Source organism: Pleurodeles waltl, chromosome 5, assembly GCF_031143425.1.
Source record: "Pleurodeles waltl isolate 20211129_DDA chromosome 5, aPleWal1.hap1.20221129, whole genome shotgun sequence".
Taxonomy (NCBI): domain Eukaryota; kingdom Metazoa; phylum Chordata; class Amphibia; order Caudata; family Salamandridae; genus Pleurodeles; species Pleurodeles waltl.
The window spans coordinates 1,365,715,836-1,365,736,601 of NC_090444.1; positions in this window are offsets into that span (position 1 = coordinate 1,365,715,836).

Below are 20,766 nucleotides of genomic sequence, written 5' to 3' on the forward strand. Positions count from 1 at the left end.
TCCCCCAAGTCTCCCAATACAAAATGGTACCTCACTTGTGTGGGTAGGCCTAGTGCCCGCAACAGGAAATGCCCTAAAACACAAAGTGGACACATCACATTTTCTCAAAGAAAACAGAGGTGTTTTTTGCAAAGTGCCTATCTGTGGATTTTGGCCTCTAGATCAGTCGGCACCTAGGAAAACCTTCCAAGCCTGTACATTTTTTAAAACTAGAGACCTAGGGGAACCCAAGATGGGGTGACTTGTGAGGCTCTCACCAGGTTCTGTTACCCAGAATCCTTTGCAAACCTCAAACTTTGGCTCAAAAAAACACTTTTTCCTCACATTTCGGTGACAGAACGTTCTGGAATCTGAGATGAGCCACAAATTTCCTTCCACCCAGCATTCCCCGAAGTCTCCCAATAAAAATGGTTACTCACTTGTGTGGGTAGGCCTAGTGCCCGCGACAGGAAATGCCCCAAAACACAAAGTGGACACATCAAAATTTTCCACAGAAAACAGTGGTGTATTTTGCAAAGTGCCTACCTGTGGATTTCGGCCTCTAGCTCAGCTGGCACCTAGGGAAACCTGCTAAACCTGTGCATTTTTTAAAACTAGAGACCTAGGGGAACCCAAGACGGGGTGACTTGTGGGGCTCACACCAGGTTCTGTTATCCAGAATACTCAAAGTTTGGCTCAAAAAATACTTTTTCCTCACATTTCAGTGACAGAACGTTTTGGAATCTGAGAGCAGCCACAAATTTCCTTCCACCCAGCGTTTCCCGAAGTCTCCCAATAAAAATGGTACCTCACTTGTGTGGGTAGGCCTAGTGCCCGTGACAGGAAATGCCCCAAAACACAAAGTGTACACATCACATTTTTCCAGAGAAAACAGAGGTGTTTTTTGCAAAGTGCCTACCTGTGGATTTTGGCCTCTAGCTCAGCTGGCACCTAGGGAAACCTGCTAAACCTGTGCATTTTTTAAAACTAGAGACCTAGGGGAACCCAAGACGGGGTGACTTGTGGGGCTCTCACCAGGTTCTGTTATCTAGAATCCTCAAAATTTGGCTAAAAAAACACTTTTTCCTCACATTTCAGTGACAGAACGTTTTGGAATCTGAGAGCAGCCACAAATTTCCTTCCACCCAGCGTTTCCCCAGGTCTCCCGATACAAATGGTACCTCACTTGTGTTGGTAGGCCTAGTGCCCGCGACAGGAAATGCCCCGAAACACAAAGTGGACACATCACATTTTCTCAAAGAAAACAGACGTGTTTTTTGCAAAGTGCCTACCTGTGGATTTTGGCCTCTAGCTCAGCCGGCACCTAGGGAAACCTACTAAACCTGTGCATTTTTTAAAACTAGAGACGCAAGGGAATCCAAGACAGGGTGACTTGTGGGCCTCTCACCAAGTTCTGTTACCCAAAATCCTTTGCAAACCTTAAAATGTGACTAAAAAAACACTTTTTCCTCAAATTTCGGTGACAGAACGTTATGGAATCTGAGAGGAGCCACAAATTTCCTTCTACCCAGCATTCCCCCAAGTCCCCCGATAAAAATGGTTCCTCACTTGTGTGGTTAGGCCTAGTGCACGCAACAGGAAATGCCCCAAAACACAAAGTGTACACGTCACATTTTCACAAAGAAAACAGAGGTGTTTTTTGCAAAGTGCCTACCTGTGGATTTTGTCCTCTAGCTCAGCCGGCACCTAGGGAAACCTTCCAAGCCTGTGAACTTTTTTAAACTAGAGACCTATGGGAACCCAAGACGGGGTGACTTGTGGGGCTCTCGCCAGGTTCTGTTATACAGAATCCTTTGCAAACCTCAAAACTTTGGCTCAAAAAAACACTTTTTCTTCACATTTCTGTGACAGAACGTTCTGGAATCTGAGAGGAGCATCAAATTTCCTTCCACCCAGCGTTCCCCGAAGTCTCCCAATAAAAATGGTACCTCACTTGTGTGGGTAGGCCTAGTGCCCGCGACAGGAAATGCCCCAAAACACAAAGTGGACACATCACATTTTTCCACAGAAAACAGAAGTGTTTTTTGTAATGTGCCTACTTGTGGATTTTGGCCTCTAGCTCAGCCGGCACCTAGGGAAACCTACCAAACCTGTGCATTTTTTAAAACTAGCGACCTAGGGGAATCCAAGACAGGGTGACTTGTGGGGCTCTCACCAGGTTCTGTTATCCAGAATCCTTTGCAAACCTCAAGATTTTGGCTCAAAAAACACTTTTTCCTCAAATTTCGGTGACAGAACGTTCTGGAATCTGAGAGGAGACACAAATTTCCTTCCACCCAGCGTTCCCCCAAGTCTTCCAATAAAAATGGTACCTCACTTGTGTGGGTAGGCCTAGTGCCCGCGACAGGAAATGCCCCAAAACACAAAGTGGACACATCACATTTTTCCACAGAAAACAGAGGTGTTTTTTGCAAAGTGCCTACCTGTGTATTTTGGCTTCTAGCTCAGCCGGCACCTAGGGAAACCTGCTAAACCTGTGCAATTTTTAAAACTAGAGACCTAGGGGAACCCAAGACGGGGTGACTTGTGGGGCTCTCACCAGGTTCTGTTATACAGAATCCTCAAAAGTTGGCTAAAAAAACACTTTTTCCTCACATTTCAGTGACAGAACGTTTTGGAATCTGAGAGGAGCCACAAATTTCCTTCCACCCAGCGTTCCCCCAAGTCTCCCGATACGAATAGTACCTCACTTGTGTTGGTAGGCCTTGTGCCCGCGACAGGAAATGCCCCGAAACACAAAGTGGACACATCACATTTTCTCAAAGAAAACAGAGGTGTTTTTTGCAAAGTGACTACCTGTGGATTTTGGCCTCTAGCTCAGCTGGCACCTTTGGAAACCTACTAAACCTGTGCATTTTTCAAAACTAGAGACGCAAGGGAATCCAAGACAGGGTGACTTGTGGGCCTCTCACCAAGTTCTGTTACCCAAAATCCTTTGCAAACCTCAAAATATGGCTAAAAAAACACTTTTTCCTCAAATTTCGGTGACAGAACGTTATGGAATCTGAGAGGAGCCACAAATTTCCTTCCACCCAGCGTTCCCCCAAGTCTCCCGATAAAAATGGTACCTCACTTGTGTGGGTAGACCTAGTGCACGCGACAGGAAATGCCCCAAAACACAAAGTGGACACATCACATTTTCTCAAAGAAAACAGAGGTGTTTTTTGCAAAGTGCCTACCTGTGGATTTTGGCCTCTAGCTCAGCCGGCACCTAAGGAAACCTACCATGCCTGTGCATTTTTGAAAACTAGCGACCTAGGGGAATCCAAGACAGGGTGACTTCTGGGGCTCTCACCAGGTTCTGTTACCCAGAATCCTTTGCAAACCTCAAAATTTGGCAAAAAAAACACTTTTTCCTCACATTTCGGTGACAGAACGTTCTGGAATCTGAGAGGAGCCACAAATTTCCTTCTACCCAGCATTCCCCCAAGTCCCCCGATAAAAATGGTTCCTCACTTGTGTGGGTAGGCCTAGTGCACGCGACAGGAAATGCCCCAAAACACAAAGTGGACACGTCACATTTTCTCAAAGAAAACAGAGGTGTTTTTTGCAAAGTGCCTACCTGTGGATTTTGGCCTCTAGCTCAGCCGGCACCTAAGGAAACCTACAATGCCAGTGCATTTTTGAAAACTAGCGACCTAGGCGAATCCAAGACAGGGTGACTTCTGGGGCTCTCACCAGGTTCTGTTCCCCAGAATCCTTTGCAAACCTCAAAATTTGGCAAAAAAAACACTTTTTCCTTACATTTCGGTGACAGAACGTTTTGGAATCTGAGAGGAGCCACAAATTTCCTTCCACCCAGCGTTCCCCCAAGTCTCCCGATACGAATGGTACCTCACTTGTGTTGGTAGGCCTTGTGCCCGCGACAGGAAATGCCCCGAAACACAAAGTGGACACATCACATTTTCTCAAAGAAAACAGAGGTGTTTTTTGCAAAGTGCCTACCTGTGGATTTTGGCCTCTAGCTCAGCTGGCACCTAGGGAAAACTACTAAACCTGTGCATTTTTTAAAACTAGTGACGCAAGGGAATCCAAGACAGGGTGACTTGTGGGCCTCTCACCAAGTTCTGTTACCCAAAATCCTTTGCAAACCTCAAAATATGGCTAAAAAAAACACTTTTTCCTCAAATTTCGGTGACAGAACGTTTTGGAATCTGAGAGGAGCCACAAATTTCCTTGCACCCAGCGTTCCCCCAAGTCTCCCGATACAAATGGTACCTCACTTGTGTTGGTAGGCCTAGTGCCCACGACAGGAAATGCCCCGAAACACAAAGTGGACACATCACATTTTCTCAAAGAAAACAGGGGTGTTTTTTGCAAAGTGCCTTCCTGTGGAGTTTGGCCTCTAGCTCAACCGGCACCTTGGGAAACCTACCAAACCTGTGCATTTTTTAAAACTAGAGACGCAAGGGAATCCAAGACAGGGTGACTTGTGGGCCTCTCACCAATTTCTGTTACCCAAAATCCTTTGCAAACCTCAAAATTTGGCTGAAAAAACACTTTTTCCTCAAATTTCGGTGACAGAACGTTATGGAATCTGAGAGGAGCCACAAATTTCCTTCCACCCAGTGTTCCCCGAAGTCTCCCGATAAAAATGGTACCTCACTTGTGTGGGTAGACCTAGTGCCCGCGACAGGAAATGCCCCAAAACACAAAGTGGACACGTCGCATTTTCTCAAAGAAAACAGAGGTGTTTTTTGCAAAGTGCCTACCTGTGGATTTTGGCCTCTAGCTCAGCCGGCACCTAAGGAAACCTACCATGCCAGTGCATTTTTGAAAACTAGCGACCTAGGGGAATCCAAGACAGGGTGACTTCTGGGGCTCTCACCAGGTTCTGTTACCCAGAATCCTTTGCAAACCTCAAAATTTGGCAAAAAAAAACACTTTTTCCTCACATTTCGTTGACAGAACGTTTTGGAATCTGAGAGGAGCCACAAATTTCCTTCCACCCAGCGTTCCCCCAAGTCTCCCGATACGAATGGTACCTCACTTGTGTTGGTAGGCCTTGTGCCCGCGACAGGAAATGCCCCGAAACACAAAGTGGACAAATCACATTTTCTCAAAGAAAACAGACGTGTTTTTTGCAAAGTGCCTACCTGTGGATTTTGGCCTCTAGCTCAGCTGGCACCTAGGGAAACCTACTAAACCTGTGCATTTTTTAAAACTACAGACGCAAGGGAATCCAAGACAGGGTGACTTGTGGGCCTCTCACCAAGTTCTGTTACCCAAAATCCTTTGCAAACCTCAAAATATGGCTAAAAAAAACACTTTTTCCTCAAATTTCGGTGACAGAACGTTATGGAATCTGAGAGGAGCCACAAATTTCCTTCCACCCAGCGTTCCCCCAAGTCTCCCGATAAAAATGGTACCTCACTTGTGTGGGTAGACCTAGTGCACGCGACAGGAAATGCCCCAAAACACAAAGTGGACACGTCACATTTTCTCAAAGAAAACAGAGGTGTTTTTTGCAAAGTGCCTACCTGTGGATTTTGGCCTCTAGCTCAGCCGGCACCTAAGGAAACCTACCATGCCTGTGCATTTTTGAAAACTAGCGACCTAGGGGAATCCAAGACAGGGTGACTTCTGGGGCTCTCACCAGGTTCTGTTACCCAGAATCCTTTGCAAACCTCAAAATTTGGCAAAAAAAACACTTTTTCCTCACATTTCGGTGACAAAACGTTCTGGAATCTGAGAGGAGCCACAAATTTCCTTCTACCCAACATTCCCCCAAGTCCCCCGATAAAAATGGTTCCTCACTTGTGTGGGTAGGCCTAGTGCACGCGACAGGAAATGCCCCAAAACACAAAGTGGACACATCACATTTTTCCACAGAAAACAGAAGTTTTTTTTTGCAATGTGCCAACTTGTGGATTTTGGCCATTAGCTCAGCCGGCACCTAGGGAAACCTACCAAACCTGTGCGTTTTTGAAAACTAGCGACCTAGGGGAATCCAAGACAGGGTGACTTGTGGGGCTCTCACCAGGTTCTGTTACCCAGAATCCTTTGCAAACCTCAAAACTTTGGCTCAAAAAAACACTTTTTCCTCACATTTCGGTGACAGAACGTTTTGGAATCTGAGAGGAGCCACAAATTTCCTTGCACCCAGCGTTCCCCCAAGTCTCCCGATACAAATGGTACCTCACTTGTGTTGGTAGGCCTAGTGCCCACGACAGGAAATGCCCCGAAACACAAAGTGGACACATCACATTTTCTCAAAGAAAACAGGGGTGTTTTTTGCAAAGTGCCTTCCTGTGGAGTTTGGCCTCTAGCTCAACCGGCACCTTGGGAAACCTACCAAACCTGTGCATTTTTTAAAACTAGAGACGCAAGGGAATCCAAGACAGGGTGACTTGTGGGCCTCTCACCAATTTCTGTTACCCAAAATCCTTTGCAAACCTCAAAATTTGGCTGAAAAAACCCTTTTTCCTCAAATTTCGGTGACAGAACGTTATGGAATCTGAGAGGAGCCACAAATTTCCTTCCACCCAGTGTTCCCCGAAGTCTCCCGATAAAAATGGTACCTCACTTGTGTGGGTAGACCTAGTGCCCGCGACAGGAAATGCCCCAAAACACAAAGTGGACACGTCGCATTTTCTCAAAGAAAACAGAGGTGTTTTTTGCAAAGTGCCTACCTGTGGATTTTGGCCTCTAGCTCAGCCGGCACCTAAGGAAACCTACCAAGCCTGTGCATTTTTGAAAACTAGAGACCTAGGAGAATCCAAGACAGGGTGACTTGTGGGGCTCTCACCAGGTTCTGTTACCCAGAATCCTTTGCAAACCTCAAAATCTGGCTAAAAAACACTTTTTCTTCACATTTCGGTGACAGAGAGTTCTGGAATCTGAGAGGAGCCACAAATTTCCTTCCACCCAGCATTCCCCCATGTCCCCTGATAAAAATGGTTCCTCACTTGTGTGGGTAGGCCTAGTGCACGTGACAGGAAATGCCCCAAAACACAAAGTGGACACGTCACATTTTCACAAAGAAAACAGAGGTGTTTTTTACAACGTGCCTACCTATGGATTTTGGCCTCTAGCTCAGCCGGCACCTAGGGAAACCTACCAAACCTGTGCACTTTTGAAAACTAGAGACCTAGGGGAATCCAAGACAGGGTGACTTGTGGGGCTCTCACCAGGTTCTGTTACCCAGAATCCTTTGCAAACCTCAAAATTTGGCTAAAAACACTTTTTCCTCACATTTCGGTGCCAGAGAGTTCTGGAATCTGAGAGGAGCCACAAATTTCCTTCCACCCAGCGTTCCCCCAAGTCTCCCGATAAAAATGATACCTCACTTGTGTTGTTGGGCCAGGTGCCTGCAACAGAATAAGCCCAAAAACTTGTAGAGATAGAGGGGACAGCACAGCGAGTTGATAAGGACATATTCTTCTTTTATACATCTTTAGGATGACTCTGCTTTGAGGACCCACACAAGTGAGGTGTCATTTTACTTGGGAGACTGAGGGGAACGCTGGGGAGTAGGAATTTTATTCTGGAGCGGTGATTCTACTAAAAAAAGTCAGGAAAATATGCATTTTGAAGCATATTTTGAGGTTTGCAGAGGAGTCTGGGTAAGAAACTGTTGGGGGATCCACGCAAGCCACACCTCCCTGGACTCCTTGGAGTGCCTAGTTTTAATAAATGTCTGGGTTTGGTAGGTTTCCCTAGATGAAGGCCGCACCCACGTACAAAAACAAAGGTGCCCCCTCCCCCCAAACACAGGTAGTTTTGCAATATATCATTTTGATGTGTCCACGTACGTCCGTGATGTGCCAAGCACTAAAATTGTGAAAAGAAATGCACTTAGGTTATGTGAAAAAGACTCCTCACCCACCAACCAAGTTGGTGGCATGCTTCATCATCGGGTCCCACCTGAGACACCTAGCGTGTCACAAGTGTGCTGTAACGCCTGATTATAGCAGAGCAGGTTTTGTCATTTGTACCACACTTACTGGTTGGATTTGGCACGAGGGTGAGTGATGGTTCAGTAGATCAAATTTTATTAACAAGAGATTTCACAAAAGTGAAATGCACTGTTACTAACTGAAAGGCCAAAAAACTGAACCAATGACTCACAGCTCGTGAGCTGGAAAGTTGCGTCAAGACACCAACCGTTTTACAGTCCATTCACACACCTTTCATACATGACATGCACAAGACCATTCACGCCGCCAGCCACGGGCCCAGCACATTACAACACTTGCATCGACAGACATCGCCACTCAAGGGCCCATCACTTACATAAGCCCACATACCTGACACAGCAGTCACACTAGCTGATGGGAGTGTGTGGACTGACATTTGGCTGGCACCGCCAGCCAAGCGCAACCCCACGAACACCGCCGGCCAAGTGCCATCCCACGCACACTGCCAACCAAGTGCCGCCCTAAGTACACCGCCAGCCAAGCGCCACCCCACGCACACTGCCAGCCAAGCGCCACCCCACACACACTGCTATCAAAGTGCCACCCCACGCACACCGTCAGCCAAGCACCACCCCATGCACACTGCCAGCCAAGCACCAACCCAAACACACCACCAGCCAAGTGCCACCCCACATACACCGCCAGCCAAGCACCACCCACGCACACGCCATCACTTTTTTCCATTTATAAACAACAAAGAAACCACTAACTAATTATAAAATAAGTACAAAACTACAAACACAAAAGCTCTAACTAAATACATGACAGTAATGCCAACCGTGAAACTGAACATAGGAAAATATAAAATAGGCAGTTTACGCTCACAGTATTTCCTCAAATTGTTTCTTTGTGTGGTAATTTCTGAAACAGCCGGGCACACACAGCCCAGGCTTTGAAGGGCAATCGGAGCAGTACAACTGTCTCTCCCTCCGGATACCTCTTCGAGCATATACTCTACATTTCTTACTGGGTAAGTCTTTTTTGGGATTGGGAGGAATGTGATCTGGAAAGTGGCGATCTTTCAATCTAGCCACATCCTCCACCACTGCTACTCCAGGAGCTCTTGCCTGTTCCACCACAATAAGGCTCTCTATCACCGACGCCTTGAAAAAGGCAATAAATTTTCCAAATTAAATAAATGTAGGGCCAACTTTTTATACCACACGTAAGACTTACGTATAGAGCAGGGTAAGGTTCCAACCTCTGATCTACTCTATCAACACCACCCATGTGCCTATTGTAGTCCAAAATGCATGCAGGTTTGCGCGTTCGCCAACCTGACCCTAAACAGTCACAGGGGAAGTACTCTCATCATGGATGGTAGATAGCATGTACACATCCGTCCTGTCTGAAAATTTCAGAGCTAGCAGCTCATTATTCCGCAAGGCACTGCACTGTCCACTCTCAAGTTTTTTACAGACAAGCTCCCTTGGATAGCCTTTCCGGTTAGAACGGATTGTGCCACAAGCAACAGTGTCCACTCTAAACAACTCCTTGAACAACTGCACTCCAGTGTAGAAATTATCTACGTACAAATCGTGACCTTTGTTAAAAAGTCATTTACCAAGTTCCCACACAATTTTTTCTCTAACTCCAAAAGTGGCCAGACAACCATGAGGGTCAATACTGGAATCCCTACCAGTGTAGACCCGGAAATTATACACGTATCCTGTACTGCTTTCTGACAGCATATACAATTTAATCCCATACTGTGCCCTCTTATTAGGAATGTACTGCTTAAAAACTAAACGCCCATTGAATAGGACCAAAGACTCGTCCACACTTATCTCTTTGCCTGGAACATAGACCTCTAAAAAACGTTCTACAAAATGATGAAGGACAGGCCTACTCTTAAAAAGATGGTCACAATCAGGGTGATCTTGTGGCAAAGCTAAAGCATTGTCTACAAGCATACGAAGAAGAAGCAAATAGCGATTACGAGTCATAGTTGCAGGAAATATAGCCGTTAACATCGAGGGACTAGTAGACCAATGAGAAGCCAGTGACGGCTTCCTTATCAACCCCATCAAAAAATTCAAACCTAAAAACTTTTTCATCTCTTACAGATATGTGGGAACCCACTGAGTAGCTCCAGGCTGAGGCCTAAGTCTGGCAGCGTTGTCCATCAAATATTGCTCCGCATACACATTAGTCTGCTCCACAATCTCTTCCAAAAATACATTGTCCATAAACAAGTGAAAGAAATTGACAGGCAAAAAGTTTTCCGTATTGACTCTACACCCTGGTAGACCAGTAAATGCAGGTAACTGTGGCTGCTCCATGTTTGGGGCAATGGAGGTGTCAGGTCTTCTTATGGGAAACCCTTCAGCCCCAGGCTGCTGCACTCTTGGCACATCAATGTCCTCCTCTAAAACGGCCCCTTCATCTGCACTAAGAGTGGCTTCCTCATCAGAAGAATCCTCTTGGACAGAAAACTCACTGCCAGAATCTCTCACTTCCTCCTCTGCCTCAGATGCAGAGTCAGTCTCGTAATCATGGTCTGAAGATGACTCAAAATGCATGCCAACAACCTGCTGAGTGGTCACTCTGCAGCTAGCCATGATCCTCACTAACAACACATGGATTGCCAACAACCACCAGCACTAAAATAAGTAATAAACAAAGTGTAGCTTTATCACAGAGAATTATGTACTAAAAAACTATACCACTTCTGGCTACTTTGTTCTTGAGCAGTCAGTGGTCGATCCTTGGCAGAAGTTGAAGAGAGAAGTGCAGAGGAACCCTGATGAATTTGTCTGAAAAAGCTACTCACCAGCAACTACTCTGCACAGACGCAGCAATCACCAATGATATCCCACTAAAAAGAAAAAAAGAAATTAGACATTTGACAACACAAATATCATTGTGCTCAAATCTAAGGACAATTTCACACACAATACTACATTTAGTACACCACCTACAACCATGTCATTCATGAATGTCAACAATACTTCTTTGGAGTAAATTAATTTCACTTACCTAAAACATGCAACTATGCAAACCGCAGGACAACTACTGAGAAAACCGCAAGGATTCACAGCAAAGGAAGCAAAAGCTTTGAACTAGAACAAAAAGAAGAAATAAACTGGTATAACCACAAATACAAATACTTCACCAGTTGACAAACACCCCACCACCAAGAACTTAGAAATTGTCCCTGGTGCCTAAGTGGCTTCTGCTCCCCTTGGGGGAAGATGGACCTAAAAAAAAAAAGGTTGATCTGCCCCCAAGGAGGCAGAAATGGCCAACAGCTCTGTACCCTGTTTGGGAGGGGGGCGACCCTTGCCAAAGGGGGGCGAATGGGGGTGCCCCCAGCACAAAACAAACTATGGGGAGCAAAAAAAAAAAAATTCCCCTCATGTCTTGGTGGCTTCTGCCCTCTTGGGGCAGATGGGCTTAACAAAATAGGCAAATCTGCCCCCTAAGTGGGCGGAAATAGCCAACAGCTCTGTGCCCCCTTCGGGGGTGACTCTTGTCAAAGGGGGCATCCCCAGCACACAAAAAAACAAAGGGAATGAAAAAAAAAATCTCAGGCATTTTGGTGCCTTCTGCCCCCCTTGCGGGCAGATGGGCCTAAAATAAAATAGGCCGATCTGCCTCCAAGGTGGGCAGAAATGGCCATCAGTAATGTGCCCCCTTTGGGGGGCGACCCTTGCCAAAGGGGCCGCCCCCCCACACAAAACACACCCACACACAAGATCCCTGGTGCCTAAGTGGATTCTGCCCCCTTGCGGGCAGATGTGCGTAAAACAAAATTGGCCGATCTGCCCCCAAGGGGGGCAGAAATGGCCAACAGCTATGTGCCCTCTTTAGGGGGCGACCCTTGCCAAAGGGGGCAACCACAGAACAAAACAAAATAAAGGGGAACAAAAATCCCTGGCGTAATGGTGGTTTCTGCCCTCCTTTGGGGCAGATGGGCCTAAAAAAATAGGTCCATCTGCCCCCAAGGGGGGCAGAACTGGCCAATACTAATTTTCCCCCCTTTGGAGTGCAACCCTTGCCCAACAACATGGTCGATCTAGCCCTGGGGTGGCTGAAACCTGTAAAAAATGATTGCCCTCGGGGCAGCGACCCTTGCCTAAGGGGTTGCTGGCCAAAAACATAAGGTAAACATAATCCCTGGTGGTCTAGTGGTTTTTGCCCCCCCCCCTCCGGTTGCAGATAGGCCGAAAAAACGATCGATCTGCCCCCAGGGGGGCCGAAATAAGATTCTTTATGGCCCCCAAGGGGAGCGACCCTTGCCCAAGGGGTCGCACCCCAAAAATCATAAGCATAATGAACTCCCTGGTGGTCTAGTGGTTTTTGACCCCCTGGGGGCAGATCGGCCGAAAAAACGGCCGATCTGCCCCCGGGGCGGCCAAAATATGATAAAAAATAGCCCCCCTGGGAGCGACCCTTGCCCAAAGGGTCGCTCCCAAAAATAAATATCAAAATAAATCCCTGGTACCTAGTGGGGATTCCTGGTCCACGATCGCGGGCCCCGTCCACGATCGTGGACCAGGAATCCACTGAAAACAGGCACAGGGGGGAAGGAAAAACTCTTTCCTTTCCCCGTGTCTGTTTTCCCTCCCAAAGCCCCCAAAGGAGAAAGACTCACCTTTCTAGTCCTCTCCTGTGACGCACTGGAAGCAAATGGCTTCCAGCGCGTCCTCGGCAGCTTCTGATGACGTTGGCGTGCTGTGAGCGCGCTGACGTCATCAGATTGCCGAGGGGGGGTCGGGTGGAAGGGGGAGGGATTTCCCTTCCATCCTCGACTTGGGGGTTTGGGTGGGAGGCCAAGGGGGGAGCGCTAGCGTTTCCCCTGTGGGCCCGGTGCAGGATGAGGTGGTCTTGTCCCAGGCACACAGGAACCGTGTGCTAGGATGAGACACCTCGTCCAAGGCATCGAGGGGGTTAAAGGCAGCCCCATGTTAACCTACGAGAGATATAGGCCTTGCAACAGTGAAAAACGAATTTGGCAGTATTTCACTGTTAGAACATGTAAACACATCAGTACATGTCCCACCTTTAACATACACTGTACATTGCCCATGGGGCTACCAAGACCCTACCTTAGGGATGCCTTACATGTATAAAAAGGGAAGGTTTGGGCCTGGCAAGTGAATACACTTGTCAGGTCGAAATGGCAGTTTAAAACTGCACACACTGACATTGCTGTGGCGGGTCTGAGCCATGTTTACAGGGCTACTCATGTGGGTGGCACAATCAGTGCTGCAGCCCACTAGTAGCATTTGTTTTAGGAGCCCTGTTCACCTCTAGTGCACTTTACTTGGGACTTACTAATAAATCAAATATGCTAAATATGGAAAAGCCAATTACACATACAATTCACACAGGGAGCACTTGCACTGCACACAGTAACCAAACCAGCAAGTTTTGTCCGGCACACAGTCAAAACAGGGGAAGCAGAGGCAAAAAAGACAGGGGAGGCTACGCCAAGGATGCCAGATCCAACAACCATTCTTCACCAAACAATAGAATGTAACCTCACTCAAGCACATACAATTGCAGAGACTTGCGAAAGGAACAGAAAGGTGGAAAGTGCTTATTAGATTGAGGGCCTCAGCAAAATTTTAATGAAGGAGAAACTGGCAAGATCATGACCACCTTGTGTGCCAAAGAACCTTGAGAGGACCTAGGGATGCAATGCAACTTCCATATCAGAGAGGAGCTAGGGGCTGTGACCAAATTAACAACAGTTATCAAAGTTACACAATTTCAGGCCTCAGCCAGAAAACAATCTCCATGTACCACTTACAGATCGTAAACTAGATATTTTACAGAAGATCCTCTGAATGGAGGATCGGGTGCCATTCAGAGAAGTGAAGGCATTAATGCATTTTGAAATCTCATTGGGACAGGTATCAGAGATCCTCAAAAAAGAGATTCCCAGCAGAATCTCAAAATCCAACACATTCCCCAATGTGGTTTTATTTGAAGTGGGAACTTTTCAAATGTGGCTGTGTTTGGTGTGAGAGTAGTAGATCTAACCCCTTCACAATTTCAAACTTTTACCTAATGTGGTTAGGTTTGCAGGAGATTAGTAAATATTTAACCTCCGAAAGTCCAATACTTCCCTCTATTTAATTTCACAGATATAGTAGAGTACCCAAAAGCAAAGAAAGTCAAATCAGGTTGTTGACTTTTCCATTTCTTCTTTATTTTGTATTCCAAAAAGCCTATATGTTCTTAGAATTCAAATTCAAATCATTACAGCCACAGCCAACGCATTTAATTCACCACTGTGAACATCTTCAGGTTGCTCCAACTCAAATACCAATCAATCATTAGTGATTCTGGAAACACCATAATATCTTCTTCCATTCTTTATAATCCACTGGGCAATACATCAATTTATAATTCCAAACTACATATCATCTTCCCAAATCCTCATTTTTAGGATTAGGCACACTTCATTATGGACACCCAAGTCCACGTCCAAATGAAAGCTCAACACGTAAATGATACTCAGCAAATGGTGAAGGCCCTGAAGAAGTTTACAGTATTGTATGAAACATGTTGGCTGTGGCTGTAACAATTTGAATTTGAACAATGACAATATACAAGCTTTTCAGAATATATCATAAAGAAAAAATAGAAAAGTCAACAGCTTGATTGGATTTTCCTTACTGTTAGGTGTACTACTATATGTGTGAAATTGTATTTTCTGCATAGCAGTGGTGTAAGGAAAAGCCTCCTTGGCATGGTTACCCCCCCGACTTTTTGTCTTTGCTAATGCCAAGTTATGATTTGAAAGTGTGCTGAGGCCTGCTAACCAGGCCCCAGCACCAGTGTTCTTTCCCTAAAACTGTACCTTTGTCTCCACAATTGGCACACCCTGGCATCCAGGTAAGTCCCTTGTAACTGGTACCCCTGGTACCAAGGGCCCTGATGCCAGGGAAGGTCTCTAAGGGCTGCAGCATGTCTTGTGCCACCCTGGGGACCCCTCACTCAGCACAGACACACTGCTTGCCAGTTTGTTTGTGCTGGTGGGGAGAAAATGACTAAGTCGACATGGCACTCCCCTCAGGGTGCCATGCCAACCTCACACTGCCTATGGCATAGATAAGTCACCCCTCTAGCAGGCCTTACAGCCCTAAGGCAGGGTGCACTACACTATAGGTAAGGGCATAGGTGCATGAGCACTATGCCCCTACAGTGTCTAAGCAAACCCTTAGACATTGTAAGTGCAGGGTAGCCATAAGAGTATATGGTCTGGGAGTCTGTCATACACGAACTCCACAACACCATAATGTCTACACTGAAAACTGGGAAGTGTGGTATCAAACTTCTCACCACAATAATTGCACACTGATGCCAGTGTACCTTTTAATGTGAAATACACCCCGAGGGCATCTTAGAGATGCCCCCTGAAAACATACCCGACTTCCAGTGTGGGCTGACTAGTTTTACCAGCCTGCCACACACCAGACATGTTGCTGACCACATGGGGAGAGTGCCTTTGTCACTCTGTGGCTAGTAACAAAGCCTGTACTGGGTGGAGGTGCTTCTCACCTCACCCTGCAGGAGCTGTAACACCTGGCGGTGAGCCTCAAAGGCTCACCCCCTTTGTTACAGCGCCACAGGGCATCCCAGCTAGTGGAGATGCCCGCCCCCTCCGGCCACGGCCCCACTTTTGGTGGCAAGTCCGGAGGAGATAATGAGAAAAACAAGGAGGAGTCACTGGCCCGTCAGGACAACCCCTAAGGTGTCCTGAGCTGAGGTGACTCTGACTTTTAGAAATCCTCAATCTTGCAGATGGAGGATTTCCCCAATAGGATTAGGGATGTGCCCCCCTCCCCTCAGGGAGGAGGCACAAAGAGGGTGTAGCCACCTTAGGGCTAGTAGCCATTGGCTACTAACCCCCCAGACCTAAACACACCCTAAATTGAGTATTTAGGGGCTCCCAGAACTGAGGAAGATAGATTCCTGCAACCTGAAGACGAAGAACGACTGCTGACCTGAAGCCCTGCAGAGAAGACGGCGACACCAACAGCTTTGGCCCCAGCCCTACTGGCCTGTCTCCCCACTTCATGAAAAACTGCAACAGTGACGCGTCCCCCAGGGACAAGCGACCTCTGAAGCCTCAGAGGACTACCCTGCATCTAAAAGGACCAAGAACTCCCGAGGACAGCGGCTCTGTTCCACAAAGATTGAAACTTGCAACAAAGAAACAACTTTTAAAGGACTCGACGTTTCCCGCCTGAAGCATGAGACTTTCCACTCTGCACCCGACGCCCCCGGCTCGACCTGCAGAGAAACAACACTACAGGGAGGACTCCCCAGCGACTGCGAGCCTGTGAGTAGCCAGAGTTGAACCCCCCTGAGCCCCCACAGCGACGCCTGCAGAGGGAATCCAGAGGCTCCCCCTGACCGCGACTGCCTGCTTCAAAGAACCCGACGCCTGGTAAAGACACTGCACCCGCAGCCCCCAGGACCTGAAGTTTCCGACCTCCAGTGCAGAAGCGACCCCCAGGTGGCCCTCTCCCTTGCCCAGGTGGTGGCTACCCCGGGGAGCCCCCCCTTGCCTGCCTACTTCGCTGAAGAGACCCCTGGGTCTCCCATTGAAACCAATTACAAACCCAATGCCTGTTTGCACTCTGCACCCGGCCGTCCCTGTGCCACTGAGGGTGTACTTTCTGTGCTGACTTGTGTCCCCCCCGGTGCCCTACAAAACCCCCTGGTCTGCCCTCCGAAGTCGCAGGTACTTACCTGCGGCAGACTGGTACCGGGGCACCCCCTTCTCCATTGAAGCCTATGCGTTTTGGGCACCACTTTGACCTCTGCACCTGACCGGCCCTAAGCTGCTGGTGTGGTAACTTTGGGGTTGCCCTGAACCCCCAACGGTGGGCTACCTTGGACCCAACTTTGAACCATGTAGGTGTTTTACTTACCTGCAAAACTAACCAATACTTACTTCCCCCAGGAACTGTTGAAAATTGCAGTGTCTAGTTTTAAAATCGCTTATTGCCATTTTTGCTAAAACTGTACATGATATTGTGTTGAATCAAAGTTCCTAAGATACCTGAGTGAAATACCTTTCATTTGAAGTACTACTTGTAAATCTTGAACCTGTGGTTCTTAAAATAAACTAAGAAAATATATTTTTCTATATAAAAACCTATTGGCCTGGAATTGTCTTCGAGTGTGTGTTCCTCATTTATTGCCTGTGTGTGTACAACAAATGCTTAACACTACCCTCTGATAAGCCTACTGCTTGACCACACTACCACAAAATAGAGCATTAGAATTATCTCTTTTTGCCACTATCCTACCTCAAGGGGAACCATTGGACTCTGTGCACGCTATCTCTAACTTTGAAATAGTACATACAGACCCAACTTCCTACAAGTGGTTTCATGGAGCAGTGGATACTGACATGTTGTGAACCATTTAGTCTCAGGGGCAAGGTGGAGATGTGAGTTGTTTTGCCTGCTACTTTCTGTAGTAGTTTGAGATAACTTTCCTGAATGTGGTTAACTTTGGAGGAGGAATAGCAAATGTAACCCCTCGTCCAAAGTTCAACACTGTTCTCAATGTTGTCAAGTTTGGACTGGGAATAGTAAAACTAATTACTCCATGGTATTCAAAGTGGGCATGTTTAAAGTGTGAATCACATGTCTACCGCTCTGCCCAAAAGTCCAACACTCTCCAATGTGGGTATATTCGAAGTGGATATATTATATTTAATATCCCAAAGTCCAATACTTTCACAAAGTTTGCATAGTAAAATATAATCAGTATTAAGTTGTACACTGTCCTCTAGTGGTTGGATTTGGAGTGGAAATAGTAATCTACACATCCAAAGTTCAACACTTTTTACCCAATACGGCTAAGTTTGCATTGAGGAAAGTAAATCTACCCCCACTTCAAAGCCTGCCACTTTACCCAGTGTGAAACAGTTGCTATAACATGTGTAGATCTGGAGTGAAAATACTTAATGTACCAAACAAAAATTGTTTTTTATTTGTTCAACTTGGTTAACTTGGAGTTAAAACTATCTATATTTTATTTAGTAAAAATACTAATTTATTTTATATTAGAATGTGTTTCGCATTTTTATACATTTGTTGTTAATAAAAAAAGCACACTTTCTTTTTAATATTATGGCTTATTTTTAAAGTTCGCAGTGATAAATAAATATTTGCATTTAGATTTTTGTTCATTGTGTCATACAAATTGACATGTACAATGTTGTTCACTTTTTAATACAAAGTTTACATATTTTTCATTTTATATTTTTATGTTTTTGCATTTTTTATGTATTCAAAATTACTATAAATTATATTATATGTTTTTTAAAGACATTTTTGATACATATTTACATTTTATTTGAAGACATTTAAGAAAGTTTTTGTATGTATTATTTTTTTTAAAGTTAGTTTATTTGTGAAAAATACAATCATTACTTGAATGTATTTATTGCATTTGTTTATAAAGCAAGATTATTTTTAATTTCCATTCTTGCACCATTTTCTTAAAGTGTGTTCTATTTTGTAGTCCGTTTTTGTCATTTTTGGACCCCAGTGTGTTTGCAGGTTAGTTGTTCCTCATTGCTTTTCTCCAGTCAAGGGAAGTTTAACTTTAGTTCGTTTTCTACAGTTACTCTGTCTGTGTGCAAATAATACATTATTAGTACAGTTAGTATTTGTATGTTAGTGCAATTTGTAGGGTAGAAATAGTGTTATGTTATATTGTAGTCATTTGAGATGCATGCAGTAGGCCTAATTCTGTTGTATTGTGCATGTATTTGATTGGATGAAAATATTGTGAATTTTTTACTATTTTTAGGTATTGCTAGTGTATTAGTATTTACATAGGATATGCTTGTTTTCATAGTCATTTTGTAATCATTAGAAATTTTAGCATTCTAAAATAACTGTTCTATTTGTTGTATAATTTAAAAAGATAAAAAGTATTCAATAATGTATTATACATATAATTGTGTAGTTTTTTTGTTGTTTAATATTTTATGTCATGCTTTAGTTGTATTTCGTTTCTGATGTTTCTACATTAGTATTCTTAAAATTGTTTCAATATAGGGTCGACTTTCTTAGTGTATAGTCTCTCTTTATTTACAAGCATTTCTGGCTTATTTTGATATGTTTGGTTTCAATTAGGTTTGTTCTCAGTAGTTTTCTTTCTTTGTTTAAGTATTTCTGTAAACTGGTCTACTGGTGGATGGCTTCTTCCACTACTCCTTGGAAAGGATAGTCCTACCCTTCCACTGCATTGTTAGATGTTGCGTCTTGAGAAATGGTGGTGTTGAAGACATTCCACCATGGAATGTGAAATTTGAGTTAAAAATTGCATCTTTATTGATGCAGTAGACCAACCCATGGGTCTTTAAAATGCTCCATTAGTTATGAGAGTCTTTTCATTTTTTTGTAGTGTGGAGATAATATTAACATGTTGCAGTGCTTACTTACTTATGTAGAGGTACGTAGTGTAATGTTCATGTTTTTAACTTAACACATTAAAGAGGGTCGGGGAAGGATCCAGTAAAGTCTGGGGAAAATAATGTTCAAGCCTAATCCATTTACTACAAATATATGCTCAGAGTAATTGTTTTTTACTACATGGAGTAAAGATATTTGACTTGTATCACTCTTCCTTCTCAAAATCATCACTCACTCTATTAGTGACATGCTTATCATTATATCTCATCCCGGTACCCTAGAAACCAGGTTGGGCACAACGTTGGTGGAGGGAGCTCTTTGATATTATTTTTTTGGGGGTAAAATAGGAGAAAAAAATACCTAAAGTATACCCACCATCCCTTTATATTGGGTGCCCATGGTATAGTTACAAATAAAAATAATTTAAATGCACACATATGTGATTCTTCTGACAACCATTAGGTTGACATTTGTTGTCACCTATGAGGGCCACAGCCTTCATCAGAACTAGAATACCCTATCATAATAATAATATTATCCTATCCCTGCCAGTCCGTTGTATTTTTAAGGCTGAAGGAACACTTGAAAGTTGAAGACTTACTTAGCCTAGAACAATGATGTTATCAGCAGCTATTAATGACACACAAACACAGCAAACATGTGCATGGATAATGATGGTGGGGCACACAACACTGCAGATTTTAGCATGTCACAGTCAAATATATATATGAGATCTCTCCCTTGATGTCATTATGTCGTTTCTTTACTGGAGCAGACGGGCAACTTTCCTCTGCAGTCACACTCTGGAGGATATGTAGATATAAACTTATGGTATATGAGACATCTAGTCAATACTTTGATAAAGTGAAAATGAGACAGAGTATTGCTGCTGGTCTGTATTATTTCTGATTGTCACTGTTACTTATTTCTTCAAGAGTGCCATGTTGCTACAAATGCAAGTCCACCATCATCTCCTCATTGAATGCCAACGAGACATGACTGGATTCCTGAAAAACCCTCTGCATCTGATCTGAAGTATGTCAGTAACATATGTACATGGTGTATATGATATTGCAATAGAGCGAGAATCTCTGGCAGTTTGAGGGGGACCACGTGAAGAGGGAGTGATTGTACAAGGCACAGTATCAAGGACACATTTCCAGTAATAAAACCAAAAGTAAAGTGAGGGAGTACAGGCCACTGGCAGGATATAGTAGAAATACATGTGTAGAATATTCAAAAAAATTTAAGATCTAACAGTACCAAAAATAATAAATATTACTATTATTATAAGCATAAAACATGTATAAAACAAAGAATTTAGATAGGCTAACTTGTGGAAAGAAGGAAAAGGCTATTTTATCTGTGGAAGCAGCTATTAGAAAAGGTTGTATCTAGAGAATTGATTATCTTGTATCATTCTCTTACATCACTTACTTAGTTGTGAT